A 25586-nucleotide genomic window follows, 5' to 3' on the forward strand; every position below is an offset into this window, starting at 1 on the left:
GCTGCGGCTCTCCCCACAACATCGGACAAGGTTGTGGTTCCTGCCCCTCCCCATATGACGCCTTCTGCCCAGGCGAGTAATACTCCAACAGTTGACAAGGCTCTGCATTCTAAGCCCCCCAAGACAAAGACACCGAAGGTTAAGGTTTTGCCACCTGAGGAGACTAGTCAGGGTCGGTCTTATGACGAGGCCATCGTACTGTCTGACATCTCCCTTGGATCGTCATCAGAGCTGATGGACATTGATGTTAACTGGGGGTGATATCCTCGCCCCAGGAATAAATCTCCAGCAAGTACAGGCTCTACTCCAAAGCACAGAGGCAGGGTGAAAGTTCAGCCACCCTGATCACTGGCTCCCATATTACAGTCGAACCTCAATGGGTCAGGACGCATGTGGCCGAATTACAACTCCTTGTACGAGAGCGCCCCTTGTGCTTATGTCTCCAAGAGACACATTTTCGGGCCACTGATGCTCCTTCTTTACGGGGCTATACCGTACATCGAAAAGATGATCTGATGGGGGAAAGGGCAAAGGGTGGTGTAGCGGTTTTTGTCCGTGACATGCTGAGCTCCCTCTCGTTACGGACTTGCAAGCAGTTGCAGTTGACCTTATTGTGGGACGGAGGCTCACAATCTGTTCCGATTTCTTACCGCCTCAGAATGCAACAGACTCTGAGGATCTCACAGAACTCATTAGCCAACTCCCCCGCCCATTTCTCCTTCTTGGCGACTTCAATGCTCATAATGTCTTATGGGGCTCTACGACTACTTGCCCCAGAGGTCGCGTTCTGGAAAGCCTCATGACGTCTGAAGAACTGTGCATCATCAACTCTGGTGCTCCCACTCATTTCTGTAATACTTCTGGGTCGTCGCCTGCTATTGACCTTTCCTTCTGCTCTCCAGCACTCGTGGATACTGCTCTGTGGGAGGTTTCTGCTGACCTCCATTCTAGTATTCACTTCCCCCTTTGGATTCGCCTCCTGGATGAGGCTGTGTCATTACCAGTGTCGCCCAGGTGGCACCTCTGAACAGCTGACTGGACACTTTACAGCCATCTGGCTGTTTTGGAACACCGTGCCACCATCCACGAATGGGTCTACCATCTTAAAGCCGGGATCTCCCATGCTGCTGAATTGTCGATCCCACGGTCCACAGGTCATCCCAAGAAGCGTCCTGTCCCTTGGTGGACCACTGAGTGCCGCTCAGCCATTCGATCCCGCCGTGCGGCTCTGCGCCGCTTCAAGTGCCGTCCCTCAGCTGACAAACTTGCGGCCTTTCAGGTAGCAAGGGCCAAGACGCGGCGAGTGATTAAAGAGAGCAAACGACGGTCATGGCAATCGTTCATGAACTCCATCTCTACGAAAGTATGGGAAGCCATCAGGTGGATTTCCAGGAAACGCAGTCAACTAACTGTCACGGCATTGCTGCATCAGGGATGTCTGCTCACGGCGCAGAGAGTTATTACCCAGACAGTGACATCCATTTGGCGTAATCTACCACCACCATTAACTGTGATCCAGGTTTTTGCCGCTGCCTCACTGCTATCGAGAGGGATCACTTGGACTTCCGGTCTCCAAATTCTGAACTCTACAACTGCCACTTCACAATGTGGGAACTGGATTCAGTGCTGTCTGTGGCTCATGATACTGTGCCCAGTCATGATCCAATCCGGTACAGCATGCTGCAGCACTTGCTGCTGCCATCCAAGTAAGTTCTCCTGAATTGTATTAATATGATATGGTTATCTGGCACGTTCCCTGACTCATGGAGGGACCGAACGCATCCCAGTAGTTATTGGAGTATTGCTTTGACGAGCTGTGCCGGGAAGACGTTGGAACGCATGGTCAACCGTCGCCTGGTTCGGCTGCTCGAGTCCCGGCAGCTCCTTAGCCCCTCTCAGTGTGACTTTCGAAGATGTCGTTCCACTACAGACAATTTGACCCAACTTGAGGCGGCCATCCAACAGTCCTTCCTACGTAACGAACGTTGCCTAGGTGTATTCTTTGACATTAATAAGGCGTATGAAACTACTTGGCGCCGCCTTATCCTCAATCAACTACATCAGTGGGGCTTTCATGGCCATCTCCCCATCTTCATTCGGTCCTTTCTTTCCCACGGTCTCTTTCGATATTGGGTTGGTAATGTGCTATCTCATTTGTACGCGCTGGAGAATGGTGTTCCTCAGGGAAGTGGTTTTGTCAGCCTCTTTTCCGTCGCCATTAACAGTATCACGTCCACTATCCGGAGTCCTGCCCAGTGCTCCTGGTTTGTGGACGATTTTGCTGTTTTCTGTTCATCCTCCGGTCTTGTCACTGCTAGTCGGCAGTTGCAGCTTACGATAAAGCGATTAGAGGCATGGACTGAAAAGACGAGTTTTACCTTTTCTGCAGACAAATGTGTGTGTGTTCATTTTAATCGTTCTCGACGTCTTTTTACCTTCCCTGAATTGCGTCTGAGGTACACCATTCTTCCTTTTAGCGACATTGTGAGTTTCATGGGCCTCACTTTTGATCCCAAGCTGTCGTGGTTGCCGCACCTTAAAGACCTCAAGGTTCGGGCCCTGAAGGCACTGAATATTTAGAAGTGTCTGAGCCAGCGGTACTGGGGAGCAAATCGGGCGCGTCTGCTGCAGTTTTATAGGACTTTCGTCCGAACGTGTCTTGGCTATGGATGCACCGTGTATGGGTCAGCGAGGCCTTCGTATCTGAAGATTCTTGATGAAGTACACAATGAGGCTATCACGCTGGCCATTGGTGCCTTCCGTACCAGTCCTATCCCCATCCTGTGTACTGAGGCAGGGGAACCACCGCTCGCCATCTGGTGGAAACTCCTCATGGTGCGACGGGTATGTCAATTCCTTGCCTGTCCTACCTCCCCCGCATACCCTACCGTGGCCCGACCGCCTATGGAGCGTCTGTTATCCTGTCGTCCCAGGGCAACGAGACCATTTGGGATTCGTGCCAAGCATTTGCTTGAGTCCCTTGGTGTGGAGCGTGTGGCACCCCAACTCCAGGGTATTATCCTCCTGCCTCCCTGGTTGCTCCAGAGGCCCAGCGTCCTTTTAGACTTGTCGGAGTACCGGAGGAGCTGTACTCCTGCGTTTGTTTTTACCTCCTTATTTTACGATATTTTAAACCAGCATCCCGACCATGTCCCCGTATTTACGGATGGCTCTAAACAGGGGGACTCTGTTGGTTGTGCTGTTGTTTTCCCTGATCGAGTCGTCAAGTTACGGTTTCCTGCGGCGTTTACCATCTTTGTTGCCGAATTGTTTGCGATCTTGTGGGCATTGGAGCAGATGAGATGTGTTCCCAATCTTAAGTTTCTCATTTGTTCTGACTCCCTAAGTGCCCTTCAGACCATGCAACACTTGTACCCAGCGGATACGGTCGTCCAGAACATCCATGATGCCCTACTCCACCTGCAACGTCAGGGGAAGGAGGTTTCTTTCTGCTGGGTGCCGGGGCACGTGGTTATTAGGAGTAACGAACTGGCGGATGTGGCTGCCAATGATGCATGTTCCCTCCCTCACGTTGTTGAATGTGCCGTCCCCCTCCATGCTGTTACCTCCCTTTTGCGTTTTCGTGTCATGCGTCAATGGGAAGAGGAGTGGCTGGCAGTCGCTGAAAATAAACTGCGTCTGGTCAAGGCCACCACGCGGCCATGGCGTACGTCCTACCAGTCATGCAGGCGGGATAAGGTTCTCCTCACTCGCCTCCTCATCGTGCATAGTCCCTTAACGCATGGTTTTTTACTCCAGCGGCAGGGCCCCCCAATCTGGAGTGCTTGTGGCGTCCAGATCACTGTCCGCCACATTTTACTTGACTGTCTTTTATTCTCTGACCAGAGGGCGGTGGTTTCCTTGCCACCGGATTTGCCCTCTATTTTGCAAGATGACGCAACGACTGTGGTTAAGGTCTGACGGTTTTGTGTCCTGTCCAATTTGTTGCCTCGGATTTTAGGAAGAGGATTTTAATGTGCTGCTGAGTGACTGGCTCACCCTGATTTTAGGTAAGAGGTCCGCCAGTGACGATTAACTACTTGTTTCACTTCGATTTCTGTTCTCTTTTCCTTGTGTTTCCTTTCCTGTTTTAGTGCGTTTCTTCTCCTCTTGTTTTGCCTCTGCATGCGAGGATTTGGAACTGTGTCAGATCTGTGTCTTTTAGCCGTTCTCCTTGTTCGCAGTCCGTCTTCGTCCCTTCACCGCATGTGTTCCTGTTTCTAAACATTTGGGCGCTGATGATCACTCTGTTTAGCACCCGAAAACCTCAAACTACACACACACACACACATACACACACACACCGGACGTCTGGTATCAATTAGCGTAGAAGAGTGCATGAGTGATCATAAAGCCGACAGCGTCGATGCCTATGAGTGTTATGACGAACTTCGAGAAAGATGGGAAAATGCTTGTACATACCAACTGTGGCACGATATAGATTACACTTCACCTGAGTAGTTGCTCTCAAATGTTCAGCTCTGAGGAAGACGGTGAGTAAAAATGCATAAAATTCATAAGCGTCGTTCAATACATCTTAGACCAGTATATTCCGAACAAGGTGTTAAGAGGTCGCTCAGTAATCGTGTTGGAAGGTTGATATGAAACCAAAGAGACTTTCATCGCGGATTTAAGCGAATTCAATGCCTATTGGACAAAGAAAAGCTGGCTGAAGCGTGAGGAGAGCATTAAGAAAAGCGTTCATAGAATCTGAAAGAAAAATTTTGTCAACTGATAGACGAAAGGCCCTCAGAAGTAATGGTCTCAAATAAGGAAGGTAAAGTCATCAATTCAGTCACTAAATGATTGTACTGACAATGAAATGGAATAAGGTGACATACTGAATTCGGTGTTACGACACTGATTCAATGCGGAATTTGTAACAAGGTCCCTGCTTTCAGTTTTGGCACAAATGCTCAAATTGCATATACCGAGGTAAGCGATCGAGGACAAGACAATCAACTGATATAAGTGAGTAGTGGAAAATTATCTGGGCCGTGTGAGGTTCGACAAAGGTTTTGTAAAAACTTGAGCCGCTTGGAGCAGCTGTTTATGGTATGTCGTTGGAGCGACGAAGAGTATCAAGCATTTACAGAAAGCACCGGTCATTGCCGCGCTCAGGTGAGACGCACATAATTATAGGTCTGTGTCGCAGACACCTATCTGCTGTAGAATTGAAGGCATGAGAATGATAAGTAGATATAGACCAATTTTTTTGAATTTGAGTTGTTAGCACAAAATACAATTAGAGTGCATGCTCCAGCTACTGATGTGTGAATGGTACTAAAGTACCTCTCACAGAAGGCACTAAAGGGGTCTGCAAGTTATCACCTCTAGAAATTCACTTTCCATTGAGAATGAGAAGTGCACAAAAGACTTGCAAACTCATTTTCTCACTCTGAATGTGATAGTTATCCCACAATGAATCAGGCCAGAACTTCTTTGTGCGAGAGTAATGCTAACTTAGACGTGGTGATGGTACTCTAAACAGCAGCAAGAGTCCTTTGGGTATTGGTAGTGATCCTCCCTCCCTCATAAGAAGTTGCTGCTTCTTCATGTGCATTCTCGTGGAGCAGGACATGGGTGGTACCTCAATGTATCAGCCACCGAAAATATTCATATCAGGTTTTCCTCCCTCTGTTTCGTAGTGAGACATAGCCTCATCCATCAAAACATATACTAGAACCACTATTGATAGTCACCAATGATTGAGAGTATCTACGTTCCCGACCTAAAAAAAAAAAATTTATACAACTTATTAATTTCCTAAGAGACAGAACAGCAGTCTCCTGGCTTCGTTCTATTTGGTTTATAAGCAGCTTCAACGGCGGATGTACACTGATGATGCCTTACTAGGACACCAGAATAATTTAGAGGAAAGTAGTTTCATCAGTTTAAAGTTTGTCACCATACTGATTGGGGTATTAAACTTACAGGGTGGTTGTATTTCTGATGTTTGAGAAATATATCCTGCATTGGAGTATTAAGAGTGTTGTATTCCGAACTACTAATACTTTGGAAACCATACTTTGGTGTATTTGGTAGAACGGATATACTACACTGCCATCTCTCTGCATTTGCAGTCTAGTATATGGTATTGCAAAGTAGTGGCGGGGTGATTCGGTGATGATACAGAAACTGGGAAGCATTCTGCTGTGTCACTGGCTGGCATTTAAATTACAGAACAAATGGTATATTTTATCTATATGAGTGAACAGACATACTGCATAGTCATCTGTCTGCACTCGCTGTCTGGAATACTTTGGTTTATATGGTCCGATGGACGTAATGTAATGTCATCTAGCAGTATTCGCAATTTAGTATATGGCACATGCAGTACAGTGGACGGGTGACTTTGCGATGATGCAGAAACTGAGGAGCATCCTGCTGTGTCACTGGCTGTTGTTGAAATTACGGGACAGCTGGTAAAATAGCTAAAATTGAGCGCTCTATCAACTGTGGTGCATATTACACCACATCATCCCATATCAACAGTGTGTTTCCCATCCCATCTGTCCATTGGTATGCTGCTGAATTTCACCTAATGAACGACTGACATCACTTGCTTGCGATGCCTTGGTTGGAGACTTGGCAGTACACTGAATATTGTTACTTGTGACTGTGGAGTATTGAATTAAATGCATAGGTCATCACCTTCAGACAATTGTTTGGAAGCGTTCCTCAATACTGCAGTGTCATCCGACTTCCATGTGTTGTGATGCCCTCCACATGTCCTTTTTCTTTCACCAGTAATGTAACGATACCTCCATTTATTTCTACTACCTCGCATGTGTTGTGAACAGCATCTCCCAGTGATGATCAGCACCAGAACAGTAATCATGTACATGATTGCAAAATGAGGAGACAATGCTCTTCAAAATGGATCACTGAGACCTCCACAATCCTGTCACTGTGTAAGGTGAGATTATCTTTATAGGTCATCGCTCCCGGATAGCTGTTGGAAATGCTCTACAACACAGTAACTCTTCCAGTTTCCATATGTTTCAATGTCTTCCATATTTTTGCTAATGAGGAACATCGCCTCTGTGTTTTATTTCTACCAACCTGTGTGTTGTAAGATTTGAATAGTTTACACCATGCGATGTTCAGCTTTCTGTGAGAGCCAATGTCGAAATGTGTTAAAATCAGTTTAGCACCTGACACAGGCCTCAAAGTCTGTAATAGGAAAACAAAGTGTATGGTGGTTGAGATGCCCTGCTAAACCTGCAGGACAGGCAGGTACTTTAAGTTGTGGAAAGAGGCCAAAATAAGTGGCTGTCAGTTACACTCGAACATACAACCATTTATTTGATCAAACATTACAAGAGCCAAGAAAAATTAAAAAAGAAGCACAGCTTTAGTTTTAGAACTTAATTAGAGGCTGAATGCGCCATACAATCTCATGCCTTAAGGGCAAGACCACTTTAATTTAAAAACGGGTGAAATCCAATAACTTAAAGCTCAACCAAAATCAGACATTTAAAAGGCAAAGCCTAATCTTTAAACAGTTTCTTAATTAGGCTGAGGGCCCAAAGAATCTGACACTTTAAGAGCAAACAACTTAAATTCAAAATCGGCTGAAGGCTGAACACTTAAGACTCAATAACATTAATTTTAAAAATGTGGAAGTCTTTCAATAGGCAATTTATAAATAAGGCTGAAGGTCCAAACCATCTGACGCCTTAAGGGCAAAACAACCTTAATCTAAAAATCGGCTAGAAGCCACACGAGTACAAACAACAAGAACAAACAAGAAAAGGGAGCACACCCAAGGGCGCTCAGAAGTTCCGAGGGTCGGCCTGGAATTCAAACACTAACGCTCGCTTAGGTGAGACAGGCAGTCGGCCCAACCATTGTCGATCCGACAACAACCCAACTGACAGACAGTCAATGGACCCACCGACAAGATAACATCCACTTCACCCAACCGGCACACAACAGGGAGCTAAATGGAACAACGTAGAAGGTATTGGCGCAAACAACAAATTATACATGGAGTTGTCAAACTGCACGCTGTGCTGGCCGCGACAACACGATGAGGAAAATACGTTGCCTGAATTTACGTCAATGGAAAGGGCCTTTAACCGGAACGTTAACGGTCACAAGGCGGAAGATTCCGTTGGTGCACTTCAATTCAAATAACCAATTACAGTTAACTCCACCGGAGGGTGGCTAAAATCTGCCAACTTGAAAACACTCGTTGTTGCTCGCGCGAATATCCCAACAGCCGATAACGAACTCCAAACGATACAATGCGAAAGGTCATGACTTGCTGGTAGATTAAGTGAAAACTCAACTTTCATGTCCAGGATCGGTGAACCAAAAACTTCGTAGCAATGGGAACAGCACCACACACTCCAACACCACATAGGGGCCACCGATGGGCCTGGCCAAACTACGCACCACGGAGATTTCCTCGCTGCTCCACACCAACCAACCGATTGCCCACACACACCCGGAACCTATAAGTGCCAGGCCAAAGATAATCCAAGGTGCAAGTATCGATACACACCACTGCTGCCACCCGCAGAAAGAGAGGATAACAGCATAATCGCGATAACTATGGCAGACTAAACACAGAATATCAACCAAGGTTTAATCCAATGCATAGCATGTACCAGCCACGGCTCAGTGGTGTACAAAGCTGTAATCATAAAGTACTTGGGTATGCTACAGCCAAAAAGAAACAATGTATTAAACTACTTATGAAAGAGCAATACAGCAACCCACTCTTCGCTTTATCGTCTTTTGGATATGGTCTTCCTCCAGTACAGTCGACAAAACTTTAGTGAGGACTTTGCAAGCGACATCAACCACTGGTTACATGCTCTATGTGTATGTTTAATATGTGTATTCTTAATACGCGTATGTTTAATATTTGGATGTCAAAATGGAGACAGTATTTTTTTCATATGTCAGAAGAGAGAGACACAATAAAATCTTATAGGAGGTTCAATTAGAAGGGGTGGTATAACTGGTTAAAGTTTGGATGCAGATAATTCTCTCCAAACTGCACCAGTTTTGCTAATAAAATTAATACAAATCAGTTGTAACTGTTCACATAGGATCATGACTGTTTTATTATTATGGTCATGACTGAATGTTTAAAATAGATTGTGTTCCAAGTCTTGTGCTATTTCATACTTCATAACCTATAATTATACACTAATAATTCTGGAAATGTGGGGAGTTGCACTGACCTGCTGGAATTGCCAAAGAACATCGGAATGTACAATGGACGTGAATGGATGAATGCTTACGTGCATCTCACCTGTCAGAGTCATATCTACACATAACAGGGGTCCAATATCACTCCAATTTCACACACCCCACACCATTACAGAGCCTCCACTTGCTTAACAATCCCCTCCTGACATGCAGAGCCCATGGATTCATGAGGTTTTGTCCATACCCATACACGTCCATCTGCACTATACAATTTGAAGCAAGACACGTCTAACCGGGCAACATCTTTTCAGTCATCAACAGTCCAGTTTCGGTGTTGGAAGGGCCCACGCAGGGCATAAAGCTTTGTGTCGTGCAGTCATCAAGGGCACATGAGTGCACCTTTGGCTCCAAAAGGCCATATCGATGATGTTTTGTTGAATGGTTCACATACTGACACTTTTTGTTCTCCCAGCATTCAAATCTGCAGCAATTTGTGGAAGGGTTGCATTTCTGTCACGTTCAATGATTCTCTTCAGTCTGATCTAACAACTGCACAAGACACTTATTGTCTTATGTAGGACTTGCCGACAGCAGCGCCGTATTCTGCCTGTTTCCGTTTCTCTGTGTTTCAGTACGAATGCCTATACAAGTTTCTTTGGCGTTTGGTGGTAAAATAGACACCACTTGAATTATAGATTGTTGTGGAACCTAGAAATGATAGCGTTTTACCCGGAATTCGAGTAGATAGCATGAAATAGGCTGTAATGATTAAATTGCTGAGAAAACTATAACGCAAGAACCTACTATATGATAGAAACTTTATAGACATGTCGGGAGATGTTAGTTCTGGAGCAAAATTGTCAAATGTAAGCACACAATCAGTATGTTCTCGATGTATTGGAAGAGAGAGATATGGTAAAATCTTATAGGAGGTTCTATTATAAGACAGAGTCTCACGATTTTTTTTGTAAACGCCATTGTGACAAAACATGGCATACTTTCCATCATGTGATTACAGTACTTCCATACACTCTGTTTCCCTCCACCCTTTGAGTAGCTTCTGAGAAGTGCAAACGGAATCTCGTAGTCGTGAGTGAACCAGCTGTTCCACTAGATAGGTGAATTCGAATTAACTAGCTTAATTCTTTACAACAAAGCGGTTATTTTGTTATTCTGCTTTGCAGATAGTACAGATAAACAGATAGCCGGACTGTATGGTACTAAAGGGTTAAAGGTGCATCAACAACATATATCCTCAAAAAAACAGGTACGTGTTACTGATGAAAATTTTGAAGCAGTAGTGCAGAGTTGGTGGACGAAACAAACGATTCAGACTTAAGTATTGGAGAGAAGATATCCGAGAATGCTGAAAACGAAGAAACTGATTACAACAGTCATTCATAAATTGATTTTTCAGAACTTCCATTACCTTACGAAGAGCTAGACATGGAACCCATACAAGGAACCTCAAAAAGTTTTTATGGCAGAAACAGGTACAGGTGGTCGAAGAATGCACCAAACAGACCACTTAGAACTCCTTCGCATAATATTATCATGAAATTATCCTCATAAAAGCTGCCCAAAAATGAAAAGCATGAGCCTCTTTCCATTTGGTGTAAACTAATGGATAATGAAATAATGGATGAAATATTGAAATGGACAGATAGAAGAACTGGTGCTTATAAAAATAATTTCTCTAACGAAACACGGCCAGAACTCAATGAAATAGACACAACAGAAGTTAGAGCGTTTTTTATTATAATGTTCTATGTGGCAGTGTTCAAATCAAATAATGAAAATGCTGATATGAAACTTCCTGGCAGATTAAAACTGTGTGCCCGACCGAGACTCGAACTCGGGACCTTTGCCTTCCGCGGGCAAGTGCTCTACCAACTGAGCTACCGAAGCACGACTCACGCGCGGTACTCACAGCTCTACTTCTGCCAGTACCTCGTCTCTCTGGAATGAAAATGCTGACTATAATTTCGTCTTTCTGGAATGAAAATGCTGACTATAATTTCGTCATGGATGGCTCTGGCCGCGAAATTTTCCGTTGTATTATGAGCAAAAATAGATTTCTTGTACTACTGCACTGCTTACAATTCGACAATGCAGCAAACGGGAGTGAAAGATTATTGAGTGATAAGCTTACGGCTATATCATTTATATTTAAAAGATTTATTTCTAATTCCCAAATCCTGTACAATTTAGGAGAAACTGTTGCTGTAGATGAAATGTTGATGTCTTTCCGAGGCCGTTCTTATTTTGTTCTCATGCCACAAAAACCTGCCAAATACGGAATCAAAATTATGAATATGTGTGACAAGAAAACCAACTACTTCTACAAGGGGTACATGTATTGTGGGAAAGGTTCCGATGGTCAAACTATAACCTCTGAAGAAAAGAAATTTTTGGTACCAACTCAATCTGTTGTCCGCCTGCGTAAACCAATTCATTAGTCTCATCGCAGTGTTGCTGCTGACAATTGGTTTTCATCTATTGAGTTGGTGGACTACCTGTTAAAAAGGAACTTACATATGTTGGAACTACGAAAAATAAAAAAAGTACCTAAGAAATTCCTTCCCAACAGAAACTGTGAAATAGGATTAGCATTATTTGGTTTCACGGGTTCCTATGTACCTAAAAAAAAAGTCGTGCTAATTTCATCAGTGCACCATTCTGATGATACTGATAGGTATACAAAGAAGACTGAAATTATTGCCTATTATAATTTTACGAAGGAGGAGTGGATGAGCTGGACAAGAAATGCGCAATTTACTCCACGAGCCGAAGAACAATACGTTGGCCGATAGCAGTTTTCTGCAGAGTTGTGGATTTGAGTGAGGAAAATGCGTATATACTCTACAACACTCAGTTTACCAACCCAAAAGAAAGAGGAGTATTTCTTAAAATGTTAGCACGTGCTTTAGTGTTGCCTCAGATGCAACGACGCGCTGTAAACCACAGATTGCCACAGGAACTCAGAACCAGCCCTTGAAGAAGAAGGCAGAAACAGACGAACATACTACACCTGTCCACCAAAATTGAAGAGAATAACTGCTTATACCTGAGACACGTGCAAAAAGTCTATTTGTTTACAATATGCTACATTTCAATGTAAAAGCTGCTGCTGATGTTGTGCTCTTGCAGTTTTTTTTCACTGTATGATAAAAAATGTAAGTGTGTGTTAATTACTCAGATTATCTTATACTTCACTGTTCCGAAGAGCCGCGCGGGATTAGCCGAGCGGTGTGGGCGCTGCAGTCATGGACTGTGCGGCTGGTCCCGGCGGAGGTTCGAGTCCTCCCTCGGGCATGGGTGTGTGTGTTTGTTCTTAGGATAATTTAGGTTAAGTAGTGTGTAAGCTTAGGGACTGATGACCTTAGCAGTTAAGTCCCATAATATTTCACACACATTAGAACATTTTTTTGTTCCGAAGAATGATTTGTGAGATGAACAAGTTTTATTGGTTGTTTTGGTCATATTGTGTCGCTTCTGCTCAGCTTATGTTAGAAATACATTTTATGAAACATGACAAGGAAATTTTGTAAAAAATATGTTTTAGAAATAAAATAGTATTTCTCTTAGTTGTTTTGCATTTATTGTAAGTAGTTATAAATGTAAAATTAAACAACACATCATATTGATGCTTGTACAAGACATACAATACAGCGGTCTCACAGCCCGCGCCTCGGCGTCAATGCTGCAAAATCGACACATCGTCAGTTAAAGGCTGAATCGGATCTCGCCATAGTGTGCAAAACATCAACGTCCTCTTGACTTATAGATTGTTGTTGTCCAGTGTAAAATGATTATATTTTTCTGACGTTTGAGCTAATGGTGTGAAAGATTGTATCCTCTAATGTTATTTCATTTGTCTTAAATGTTTGTAATATGTCCATTCATGACAGTTTATTTACAGACACTGATTTCAACTGGAGAGACGTTGTCATGTAATTTGTCAGTCAAGCTGAGAGAAAATGTTTAATATAGAATTTTTCTCTTCAGAGTTTAAATTCTCACTTTTCCGTAGTTCGCTGATGGTTTTGAAATGACGAGGACATTCTGTGGTGATTCATAGCTTTCGCAGCAAAATAGTTCAGGTTTTATTCCTGACTGTACGCTTAGTGAACATGTATGGGGGTGGGTAGCCAGACGTCTGAATTTTCGCAGTCTGTAATCGGCGGTGGTGCACTTCGTTGGATGTATGCTGCAGTCGAAAGTAAAATACTATACATATTTTGCACATAAAACTAAAAGAAAATCGTCGTGGTTGTGTTTTCGTTTTTAATAGATACTGGCGCATAGAAGATGTGTTGCTGTTAAATGCGAGGGTTACAGTGAACTGTTCTTCTCAGAACAGCATGCACTTGTGAGGGCAATGTTGGGACCATCCAGTGTGTGTGTGTGTGTGTGTGTGTGTGTGTGTGTGTGTGAGTGTGTGTGTGTGTGTGTGTGTGTGTGTGTGTGTATGTGTGTGTGTGTGTGCTGGTGGGTTTGTGTGTGTGCGGTCGTCCTTGGCTGCTGTGGCACAACCAGGGTGTGGATACATTTCACCCTCATTCATCTCGTTTTGTGTAGCAGGCATATGGCGGTGCAACCTTTTGTGTTTGCGAAGAACCACCAAATTGAGAATCTGGCCATGTGTCCTGCTGTGGAGGCTGCTCTGGATGCAGCTAGGGAAGACTCTGCTCCCAAATACGGCAGGGACTGTGGCCGACAGATGCACTGAGCTGCTTGGTTTCCAAGCAGTGAACATTTGAAAAAGCGAGAGTTCTCCATAATTTCGTTGTTGTTCCAGGGGGTCCAGTCTTTCCGATAAATACATTTATCAAATGGCAAGAAGCGTTCTCTTCTTGTCTTTTGTCTATCTATGACTGATTTCTGCACACTACAGGCAGTATATCAATGCCACTAGAAGAATCTCTTTGTGGACCACCAGCGGCAAGATACAACCTACATCGAGGACAGGGAGGGATGAGGGTTGGTACAGGGGGAGGGTAACACTACCTCTAAGACGATTAGTTTGTAACCACACATCGAGGAGGACAGCTGCAACTGCTGCTTCCTCTGCAATCCTTCACGACGACGATTTTATCCACTACGTTATATTATGCTCCATTGATTACGAGTGTTGGCTTGTTTAGATAAGTAATTAGAACAGTAAAGCATTTTCCATCAGTTGTGTAGCGTGTATTGGCGTCGATTACCCGGGCTGCAGGGTGATTGTCAAGCTGGTGTCTGTAGCGAACTCTGACACCTAACAGCGATAGGTAGAGTCCTCAGCTGTATGTGTGCAGGTAATACACTTGTTAAACTCCTCTCTGTCCAACACCAGCATCTCGCCAGTAGAACAAAACTCCCACAAAAAAATTGTACTTCGCACTCAACCCTTTTTTTCCTCTAGCTTGTAGGTGAAGCATAGAGTTTGAGTGCGTCTGCCACTAGTTTTGAGTGGTATTGTGAAATATTTTACCAGCAGGATAATACAAGTTGTATAGTATCGTTAATTTTTGAGCTGTGTTCCAGTTATAGACAGTCCCTGTGTAGTGCTATGCATATAGTTGTGTAATTATGCCCAATCCTTACGATTAATTACATAATTACGACCGACCTTTGCTTCAGCTCCCAACCTAACCTTCCTCTTCTGCATCTGGACAGTTTCCATGTGTTTGACGGGCGGTGCACTTGGGCTTTCTGTCCAGAAGGACCAGCGTTAGAGCCCTTGAAAGGGCACCGTCATTTTTTATTTCCCACCGATTTCCGTGTGGGGTGGGGTGGGAGGTCAGCACAGCCCTGGGACAAAGAAATTACCACCAAAATTCTAAATTCCCGTCAATAGGGTAGGTGGGAGTGGGGCGAAATGTGGAGGGAGAGGAGCCAGGGACCCATGCGCAGGCTGAGGAAAACATATGGCGTCATCTGGGGGTTGGACGGTGTGGGTGGGTGTTGGTGGTTTGGGGTTTGGGGGTAAGTAATTGATCAATTTCATTAATTTGCATATCAATTTGATAGCAGCCCCATCTCCCTACTACTCATAGCAGTCGCTAGTTATCCTTTCGTAGTGGAAAGTGATAGTAGTTGCTTTTATGTTCCATGATCGGTTATCCCAATATCTGCCATTTCAAAATTCGTACTATGGGTGAAAGGAGGGGTCGTGTTACGATCGTGCGCTGTGAAGTAATGTCGGAAGACTTAACGTAGTATTTCGCTCGTCCCTCTGTTATCTGCGTTTTCAGTGTCGATATAGTCACTGAGTGAATTAATAGGTAATTTAGAACTGCATACTGATTTTACATAAGCCCTAAATCTCTCAGCGTTCTTTTATTTCCCTCAGTTCGTTTGACAAAATTTTACTTTCAGAGTAATTCAGTGCTTCTCTAATTCTCCTCCTTACTCTCATTTCCGCTTCGTTCAGCTTTCCTTTGTCTGCTAGATTCGAACTTCTCTTGAATCTTTTATGACCCTCTCTTTGTTTACATAGCAGTTTCCTAACACGACTATTAAGTCGCGGTGGGCCTCTTCCATTCCTTATAACCTTTCTCGGGACATAGGATACTTTTCTAAGGCATACTGAACGATATTTTTCAATTTTTCCTATTTGTGCACCACATCTTCGTCCTTAGCACCGAATATTTTATGCTGACTGCTCAGTTACCCTGCAATTTGTGTCCTGTCACTCTTGCTCAGCAAAAATATTTTCTTACCGTTCTTAACATTCCTTAATATTTCTAGTTCACTCACTCGAGTTCCTGGTTGAGTAATTAAAATTACCTTAAATGTATGTAGTTTAATTCTCCAGAAAATGATGGTTTAAACCCCACTTCAGTGTGCCTTAGTATTCAGAAACTTGTTTGACAGACACTGGTATGCGTCTTAGCTTGGCAATATGATGAGAATGACGAATACCAGCAAATCTTTTCTGTTAATGGTGATTATTCATACTAGTAACAGAAACGTTTGAGAAGAGATCGAGATGACAAAAGTACCAGTGACGCGATCTTCTATGTCATACATTCTAAATGTTGCTGGATTCGCAATACAAATGTCTATTTTGTGCGTGTGTGCTGCGTGTGCAGGAATGGATTTCGTTGCTAAAGAAGCAGCGAAATGCAATGTGTTTTTATGTTAAAATTTACATCTTGAAGAAAATGAGAAAAGTGAACCTCGTTGTAGAACAAAGAAATGTAAAATGTTCTCCGTTATGAAATTGGGGTGTAGAGTATTTCCGTCTGTTTTTTGTTTTGTTTTGTTTTTCGCCTTTCCTTGCGTAATCCATACATACTATAAAAGTTGTGTGTTTTTGCATGTAATGCGTGTATGTGTGTTTCACGTCACCCCCTAACACTGCATCTGTTTCAACCAAATTTGATACACATATGGGTTGCTATCTGAAATGAAGCACTGTCGGCGTAAAACTCATTTACCACTCAAAGGGGCAAGGGGGCGGGTTCCAAAATAATCGCGTTGCACCAGATGCAAATAGCTTTACTATATTCATGTAGCATATGGGAATGAGAGTACTTAGCTTCTTCCATCAAAATTTATACTTCAGTTCAAATTCGTCAGAAACTTTTTCTCGCCGACACCCCCCACAAAATGATGAAAGTATGGAACATTATTCCTTACTACATTTTCTACCTTCATCCAGTAAAACTGCTACATCAGGCATGATGTTTTGATTTCTTACTTGTTTACTATATTAGCTATACTTGCAGCACATTTTGCAACAGTATTCACATCTACCACTGAATGTACTTGCAAAATTATGTTACTGTAGGACACAGAGTTAGGGAGATACGACGTCATAAACGCCAAGAAGTTTGGAAAACTGCCGCATCATGCATAACGTTTTAATTTATTATTTCTGTACTACTAATTTTCTTCACATCACATTTTGTAGAAAGGACCTGCAACACTGTATAACTGAACAACACACAGTTCAGGAATTATCACGCCTTAAACATTGAGCTGCGTACAAACGAAGCTGCAGGTCTAAATTAACTAGAGATACAGATGTAATATGTGTACAAACACGTGTGAAATATGTTAAACAAATGTGACTGCGCGCACGTGAGCGAAGTTGCAGACAAAAAGATCCTCCTAAATCCTTTGGGTAGATTACAACCAAATTTGGTACACACGTTACTTACTATCTGGAAAGAAGTACTAGTGATGCAAGAACCACCAACCTGTAACAGGGGAGGGAGTGATGATGTAGTGACAGAGGAGGGGAAGAGGAGATGGACGTACAGAGAGTGGGAAGGGGCAGATGGATACCAATAATGGGAGGAGGAGATGGAGAGAGGAAAGAAGAAGGAGGAGACTGTCAGAGAAAGGGGAGCATGTTATGGACAAAGAGAGGGCGAACGAAGAGAAGGTTTAATAAACGATGGGAATAAATACATACTCCGGCACTGGTGCATACGTGGATAGTATGTTAAGTAAAGAAAGATTTTATTACTGATTTTATCATTCAAACTAGATCTTGCTCTTGTTGCTTACTTCACTGTAATCAACACGATAGCTGGAATAGCTGAAGCTCCCCATCACCCAGCACACAAAGTTTATCTAAGGAGAGTGGTTATTACAGAAACCGATGTGGCTGATCTGATTCCACATTCAAAACACAATCAGGCTACAAATATTTATTAACAGTAATTTAAATGTACTCCAAATACACATAAACAATAAAATTGATACTGAGGTTGCAGATGGGTTTAGAAAGTGCATAGAAAAAGTTATAGGACTCCAAATAATTTACGAACAGGATTAGGTAAAGAATACTTGCAACATTCATTTTAAGAAGTTAAAGAAAAAAATATGATCTTTATCACTACTCATCGTTTTCCAGATTGAAAGCTTCATTTGTGGATTTGTGGTTCGATTCAATAGAACTCTTAAAGCAAAGATGTTTAGTCTTATCACTGCTCAGGGTTCTTTCAAATGGAGTTACATAGTGGAAGATCTATTCAGTCATTATAATCTCAGAGAACATAGAACATTTAATATGTGAACCGGTAATGTGACACATAGCGGCCTTTTGTCTACTATGTATAATTATATCAAGATGATAGATCCACGATAAGCTAAATTCGATGTCGGTGATTCTGATAGAACTAGAAAACATAGATCGATTTTTGAGAAAGGCATCAGTCGATACTAGTCTGCTCAGATACTTATAATCTGAAGAGATCAGGAGATGGTGCCTAAAAAAATAAAAATAAATAAAATCATACAATAAAAATGAAACAAAGCTTTTGTAAAATGGTTGGATTTTGGTAAACCACACAGTTTATGGTTTATTTTGTAAGAGAGTGTATATGTAAAGCGTGAAGAAAACATACATGCAGCCCTCTGCGCAATGTATGTCTAATTTCTGCGGAGTCACGTTAATATAGACTTGACGAAGCTGCTGGAAAAAGTATCACACTACTCTGTCTTCATTTGCTGCAGTCAGCTTTCGCCAGTCAAGCTGTAGTACAGCGTTTGGCATTGTGTGTGTGTGTGTGCGTGTGTGTGTGTGTGTGTGTGTGTGTGTGTGTGTGTATGCTGAATAGTGACAGTGTACTTAATTATAATTTCTTACTGCATATCTTCGAAATTGACGCCATTTTCCACACAACTGACTGCGTCATTATAGTACTGCTCTGAGGTAGCCTGCAGAGGAGGGTGATGGAAGAGGAGAGGACATAGGGAGGAGGAACGGTGCTGGTTCTTCACATGATGCAGTTTATGGCAGTGGTGTCGGAAGGTTGATTTCCGCTTTTAAAATCAAAGCGACCACCATGTTGGATTGTGACTTCATTGCCTCTGAATGTAGGCAACCTGAAAATATGGGCAAAAATTCCCTCATCGTGTTAAGAAGTCAGATCCTATGGATCCGAACACAGGACTAAGGGTGTGCTGGAAAACCCATTGACTACCTACTTACAATATTAAATATGAGGATGGTGACTAGTTCTGCATTAGTCAGACAGGTAAATTGGTTGACATTAGATTCAAGGAACACATGGCATTACCTAGAAATAAGATATCCACATACCTTGCATAGCCCCTCACCTTGTTAATAGCAGAAGTATCAGTACTATATATAATCGCAGCTTAAACTATTAAAATAAAAACACACACACTGTAAGAGTATATTGAAATGATAATAACTAAGAGATTAACATTACGTTGCCAGTTGTAGCATCGCGGGTTAATCCGCAACCGCCGTTTTTGCAGTAAGTTTTGTTACGTGATGACAAACTGAATTGGAAGCCTGCAGTGTAGTGGCATCTATCGGCTGCCGACTTGTGGCCTGCCGATTGCGTCATCAGCCACCTGCCCTTCTGGCCGAGCGTGGGAATGCTTTTGTGTGCCGTGTATAGAGTCACCTTATTCACCTCACTTGAGGAACTAAACAACTATGTTAAATATTATCTGTTTTATTCCAAAAGCGGTACAGGAACTTTTGTTATTCAGACGATCAGTGTGTCAAAATTTGATACTACTACCTATGATAGTTACGGAGATATGAAAAACCCATTATAAAAGTACTTGACCGAAACTTAAGAAAGTAAATTCAGATAGGAACCATAACAGTTTATATGTGTTATTTGAAAACAGTAATATCACGCTCATTGTGCCGTTTTATTTTATAAACATTTTCAATTTTGAACTATCGATAATTTTTCTTTCGTAATGAAAATAACAGTTTAAAAGTTAATATTTATTCTTTGTGTTAGGGTGAGAGTAAATGAGAGTGAATGTGACTGCGTATGGGAGACATACGTCAAATGTAAAATATATATGGTAATACACCTTACGTAACTAGTAAGTGTTACGCCACCAGGGTGTCATGAAAATTGTAAATCCCCCTAACTGGTGGAAGACGTACGTCTACGAATGTTTGCTTACGTAATAAAGCGGCCAGAAAGTCGGTAACGATACAATCAGTTTTCTAAAGTTATCTGAAGATTAATTTTTGTTTTGTTTCAATTAATAAACACATAATTTGTTTGTCGAAGTATCGTCAAAGAATCTGATGTAGTGATTGGCTCAAGAACAGTTTTGGCGCGAGTAAGATATAGAAGGTGTGATCGGATTGGCTGTCCTTTTCGAACAGCCAATCGGAATTCAGTCTGTTTCCCGCGCACTGCGAGATACTTAGGTTGCATCAGTAGCTGAAGAGAGTCAGTCATGGACTAGCTTTTCAGACGCGAAGGTCATGTTAAATGTGTCCATCAGTAAAATGTGTAAGATGAAGAAATGTTGGGTCCTTCGCGTTCACATGGATTTGAAATGATAGCTTTTATTGCTACGAACATTTTGTAAAAGTTTGAGAGTCGTGGGATTTTTGTTCGGGAGATATACGCGTGTGACTTGTTGGAATTAGAAAATTCCGCGTGGCGATGTTCTGAGTACTACTACAGAAATTCGGTGAGCAATCCTTGTGAAAGAAAGTGACTGTATATTCGCTTGATTATGTTCGGAATGGACTTAAGAGAATTCTATCTGCTTTACGTCTGTCATAAACTGGGAACTTATAATAGCAGTTTTGCATACTAAACGTGGGCTGATACATGTTTAAGCAAAGAAAGTAAAACCAACTTTTACCAGACTTCCGAACTTTCAATGAAGATGAAAATTTGTTATGAACATTTACAGGAACAACCATAGAGAGATTTACGGGGCCTCAGTAATTGCAGACATTAGGTACTGTTTTCATCAACGCTGCTTTTTCATCACCTTTCTTTCAGGAGTGCTAGTTCTGCAAGGTTCGCAGGAGAGCTTCTGTAAAGTTTGGAAGGTAGGAGACGAGATACTGGCAGAAGTAAAGCTGTGAGTACCGGCCGTGAGTCGTGCTTCGGTGGCTAAGATGGTAGAGCACTTGCCCGCGAAAGGCAAAGGTCTCGAGTTCGAGTCTCGGTCGAGCACACAGTTTTAATCTGCCAGGAAGTTTCATATCAGCGCACACTCCGCTGCAGAGTGAAAATCTCATTCTGGAAACATCCCCCAGGCTGTGGCTAAGCCATGTCTCCGCTATATCCTTTCTTTCAGGAGTGCTAGTTCTGCAAGGTTCGCAGGAGAGCTTCTGTAAAGTTTGGAAGGTAGGAGACGAGATACTGGCAGAAGTAAAGCTGTGAGTACCGGGTGTGAGTCGTGCTTCGGTAGCTCAGATGGCAGAGCACTTGCTCGCGAAAGGCAAAGGTCCCGAGTTCGAGTCTCGATCGGGCACACAGTTTTAATCTGCCAGGAAGTTTCATATCAGCGCACACTCCGCTGCAGAGTGAAAATCTCATTCTGGACCTTGTAAGTATCTACGTAGATGAGTGAAGGGACACTGAGCAGTCGCCGATCTGAGGTAGTAGAATATCAATTTGCAGTTTGCTTCAGTGACAGTGAAACTCAGAGACAGTTCAGTCGCACAGTGTTTTAGTGATATTACTTTATAAGGTTTTAGCACTCATTTGCTTTCAATTTGGTACCCCCCCCCCCCCCCATGAACCATGGACTTTGCCGTTGGTGGGGAGGCTTGCGTGCCTCAGCGATACAGATAGCCGTACCGTAAGTGCAACCACAACGGAGGGGTATCTGTTGAGAGGCCAGACAAACGTGTGGTTCCCGAAGAGGGGCAGCAGCCTTTTCAGTAGTTGCAAGGGCAACAGTCTGGATGATTGACTGATCTGGCCTTGTAACAATAACCAAAACGGCCTTGCTGTGCTGGTACTGCGAACGGCTGAAAGCAAGGGGAAACTACAGCCGTAATTTTTCCCGAGGGCATGCAGCTTTACTGTACGATTAAATGATGATGGCGTCCTCTTGGGTAAAATATTCCGGAGGTAAAATAGTCCCCCATTCGGATCTCCGGGTGGGGACTACTCAAGAGGATGTCGTTATCAGGAGAAAGAAAACTGGCGTTCTACGGATCGGAGCGTGGAATGTCAGATCCCTTAATCGGGCAGGTAGGTTAGAAAATTTAAAAAGGGAAATGGATAGGTTGAAGTTAGATATAGTGGGAATTAGTGAACTTCGGTGGCAGGAGGAACAAGACTTCTGGTGAGGTGACTACAGCGTTATAAACACAAAATCAAATAGGGGTAATGCAGGAGTAGGTTTAATAATGAATAGGAAAATAGGAATGCGGGTAAGCTACTACAAACAGCATAGTGAACGCATTATTGTGGCCAAGATAGATACGAAGCCCACACCTACTACAGTAGTACAAGTTTATATGCCAACTAGCTCTGCAGATGACGAAGAAATTGAAGAAATGTATGATGAAATAAAAGAAATTGTTCAGATTGTGAAGGGAGACAAAAATTTAATAGTCATGGGTGACTGGAATTCGAGTGTAGGAAAAGGGAGAGAAGGAAACATAGTAGGTGAATATGGATTGGGGCTAAGAAATGAAAAGAAATGAAAGAGGAAGCCGCCTGGTAGAATTTTGCACAGAGCACAACATAATCATAACTAACACTTGGATTAAGAATCATGAAAGAAGGTTGTATACATGGAAGAAACCTGGAGATACTAAAAGGAATCAGATAGATTATATCATGGTCAGACAGAGATTTAGGAACCAGGTTTTAAATTGTAAGACTTTTCCAGGGGCAGATGTGGACTCTGACCACAATCTATTGGTTATGACCTGTAGATTAAAACTGAAGAAACTGCAAAAAGGTGGGAATTTGAGGAGATGGGACCTGGATAAACTGAAAGAACCAGAGGTTGTACAGAGTTTCAGGGAGAGCATAAGGGAACAGTTGACAAGAATGGGGGAAAGAAATACAGTAGAAGAAGAATGGGTAGCTTTGAGGGATGAAGTAGCGAAGGCAGCAGAGGATCAAATAGGTAAAAATACGAGGGCTAGTAGAAATCCTTGGGTAACAGAAGAAATATTGAATTTAATTGATAAAAGGAGAAAATATAAAAATGCAGTAAATGAAGCAGGCAAAAAGGAATACAAATGTCTCAAAAATGAGATCGACAGGAAGTGCAAAATGGCTAAGCAGGGATGGCTAGAGGACAAATGTAAGGATGTAGAGGCCTATCTCACTAGGGGTAAGATAGTTACTGCCTACAGGAAAATTAAGGAGACCTTTGGAGATAAGAGAACGACTTGCATGAATATCAAGAGCTCAGATGGAAACCCAGTTCTAAGCAAAGAAGGGAAAGCAGAAAGGTGGAAGGAGTATAGAGAGGGTCTATACAAGGGCGATGTACTTGAGGACAATATTATGGAGATGGAAGAGGATGTAGATGAAGATGAAATGGGAGATATGATATTGCGTGAAGAGTTTGACAGAGCACTGAAAGACCTGAGTCGAAACAAGGCCCCCGGAGTAGAAAACGTTCCATTGGAACTACTGACGGCCTTGGGAGAGCCAGTCCTGACAAAACTCTACCATCTGGTGAGCAAGATGTATAAAACAGGCGAAATAACCTCAGACTTCAAGAAGAATGTAATAATTCCAATCCCAAAGAAAGCAGGTGTTGACAGATATGAAAATTACCGAACTATCAGTTTAATAAATAACAGCTGCAAAATACTAACACGAATTCTTTACAGACGAATGGAAAAACTAGTTGAAGTCAACCTCGGGGAAGATCAGTTTGGATTCCGTAGAAACACTGGAACACGTGAGGCAATACTGACCTTACGACTTATCTTGGAAGAAAGATTACGGAAAGGCAAACCTACGTTTCTACATTTGTAGACTTAGAGAAAGCTTTTGACAATGTTGACTGGAATACTCTCTTTCAAATTCTAAAGGTGGCAGGGGTAAAATACAGGGAGCGAAAGGCTATTTACAATTTGTACAGAAACCAGATGGCAGTTACAAGAGTCGAGGGACATGAAAGGGAAGCAGTGGTTGGGAAGGGAGTAAGACAGGGTTGTAGCCTCTCCCCGATGTTGTTCAATCTGTATATTGAGCAAGCAGTAAAGGAAACAAAAGAAAAATTCGGAGTAGGTATTAAAATTCATGGAGAAGAAATAAAAACTTTGAGGTTCGCCGATGACATTGTAATTCTGTCAGAGACAGCAAAGGATTTGGAAGAGCAGTTGAATGGAATGGACAGTGTCTTGAAAGGAGGATATAAGATGAACATCAACAAAAGCAAAACAAGGATAATTGAATGTAGTCTAATTAAGTCGGGTGATGCTGAGGGAATTAGATTAGGAAATGAGGCACTTAAAGTAGTAAAGGAGTTTTGCTATTTGGGGAGCAAAATAACTGATGATGGTCGAAGTAGAGAGGATATAAAATGTAGGCTGGCAATGGCAAGGAAAGCGTTTCTGAAGAAGAGAAATTTGTTAACATCCAGTATTGATTTAAGTGTCAGGAAGTCATTTCTGAAAGTATTCGTATGGAGTGTAGCCATGTATGGAAGTGAAACATGGACGATAAATAGTTTGTACAAGAAGAGAATAGAAGCTTTCGAAATGTGGTGCTACAGAAGAAGGCTGAAGATTAGATGGGTAGATCACATAACTAACGAGGAAGTATTGAATAGGATTGGGGAGAAGAGAAGTTTGTGGCACAACTTGACCAGAAGAAGGGATCGGTTGGTAGGACATGTTCTGAGGCATCAAGGGATCACCAATTTAGTATTGGAGGGCAGCGTGGATTGTAAAAATCGTAGAGGGAGACCAAGAGATGAATACACTAAGCAGATTTAGAAGGATGTAGGTTGCAGTAGGTACTGGGAGATGAAAAAGCTTGCACAGGATTGAGTAGCATGGAGAGCTGCATCAAACCAGTCTCGGGACTGAGGACCACAACAACAACAACAACCTCAGTCCAGTTTACAGAATATGAACTAAGTATAAATATGACCATAAAGTTGTCTGCGACCACTGGAAAGCATTTACAATTATATTACTGTTCATCAATACAATAAATGCAGCTGGATAACGTTGAATAACATACAGTAAATCAGATTTTAGCCTTGCTCACAGGTGCGTATCGCATCTGCTTACGCATGATTAACTGAAATAATTCCAGCCTCAGAAAAGCATAGCTGGAAGAACAGTACATGGAGTGATTTTAGTACTCTGTAGTTTCTAACGATATTGATAATAGTCTCGGATATGCCTAACCTAACATTTTTTCACATCTGATTGACACGAGCCAACTTTATTCGGTTTATGATAAGTTGGGTTGTTGACATATCCATCTGCTATTGCTATAGTTAGGAGCTAGGGAGCAACATTTGTTAGTGTGGGAAATTTAACCGTCACTGCTTTCCACTTGACAAGTTGATTATAGCTGTTCCACATGTGCAACAGCAAAATGTTTTCGTTCTGGAATCTAGCATCTACTTGGACTTAGACTAAAGCCCTGAATAGAGAAAGTACCGCCAACTAGGCGGCGGCCGCCATTTTAGACCAAGCAGCTATGGCAGCGTTATGCACAGAACTATTAAAT

General features: G+C 42.5%; 1 non-coding gene across 1 annotated transcript; it reads right to left on the minus strand.

The window, feature by feature from the left end:
• Positions 1-11002: 11002 nt before the first annotated feature.
• Trnap-cgg lies at positions 11003-11077 on the minus strand. Its single transcript has one exon. It is a non-coding gene; the product is annotated as a tRNA-Pro (tRNA).
• Between the last annotated feature and the right edge of the window lie 14509 nt (positions 11078-25586).

The sequence above is a fragment of the Schistocerca americana genome, chromosome 1 (genome assembly GCF_021461395.2).
Source record: "Schistocerca americana isolate TAMUIC-IGC-003095 chromosome 1, iqSchAmer2.1, whole genome shotgun sequence".
In the NCBI taxonomy this organism is placed as follows: domain Eukaryota; kingdom Metazoa; phylum Arthropoda; class Insecta; order Orthoptera; family Acrididae; genus Schistocerca; species Schistocerca americana.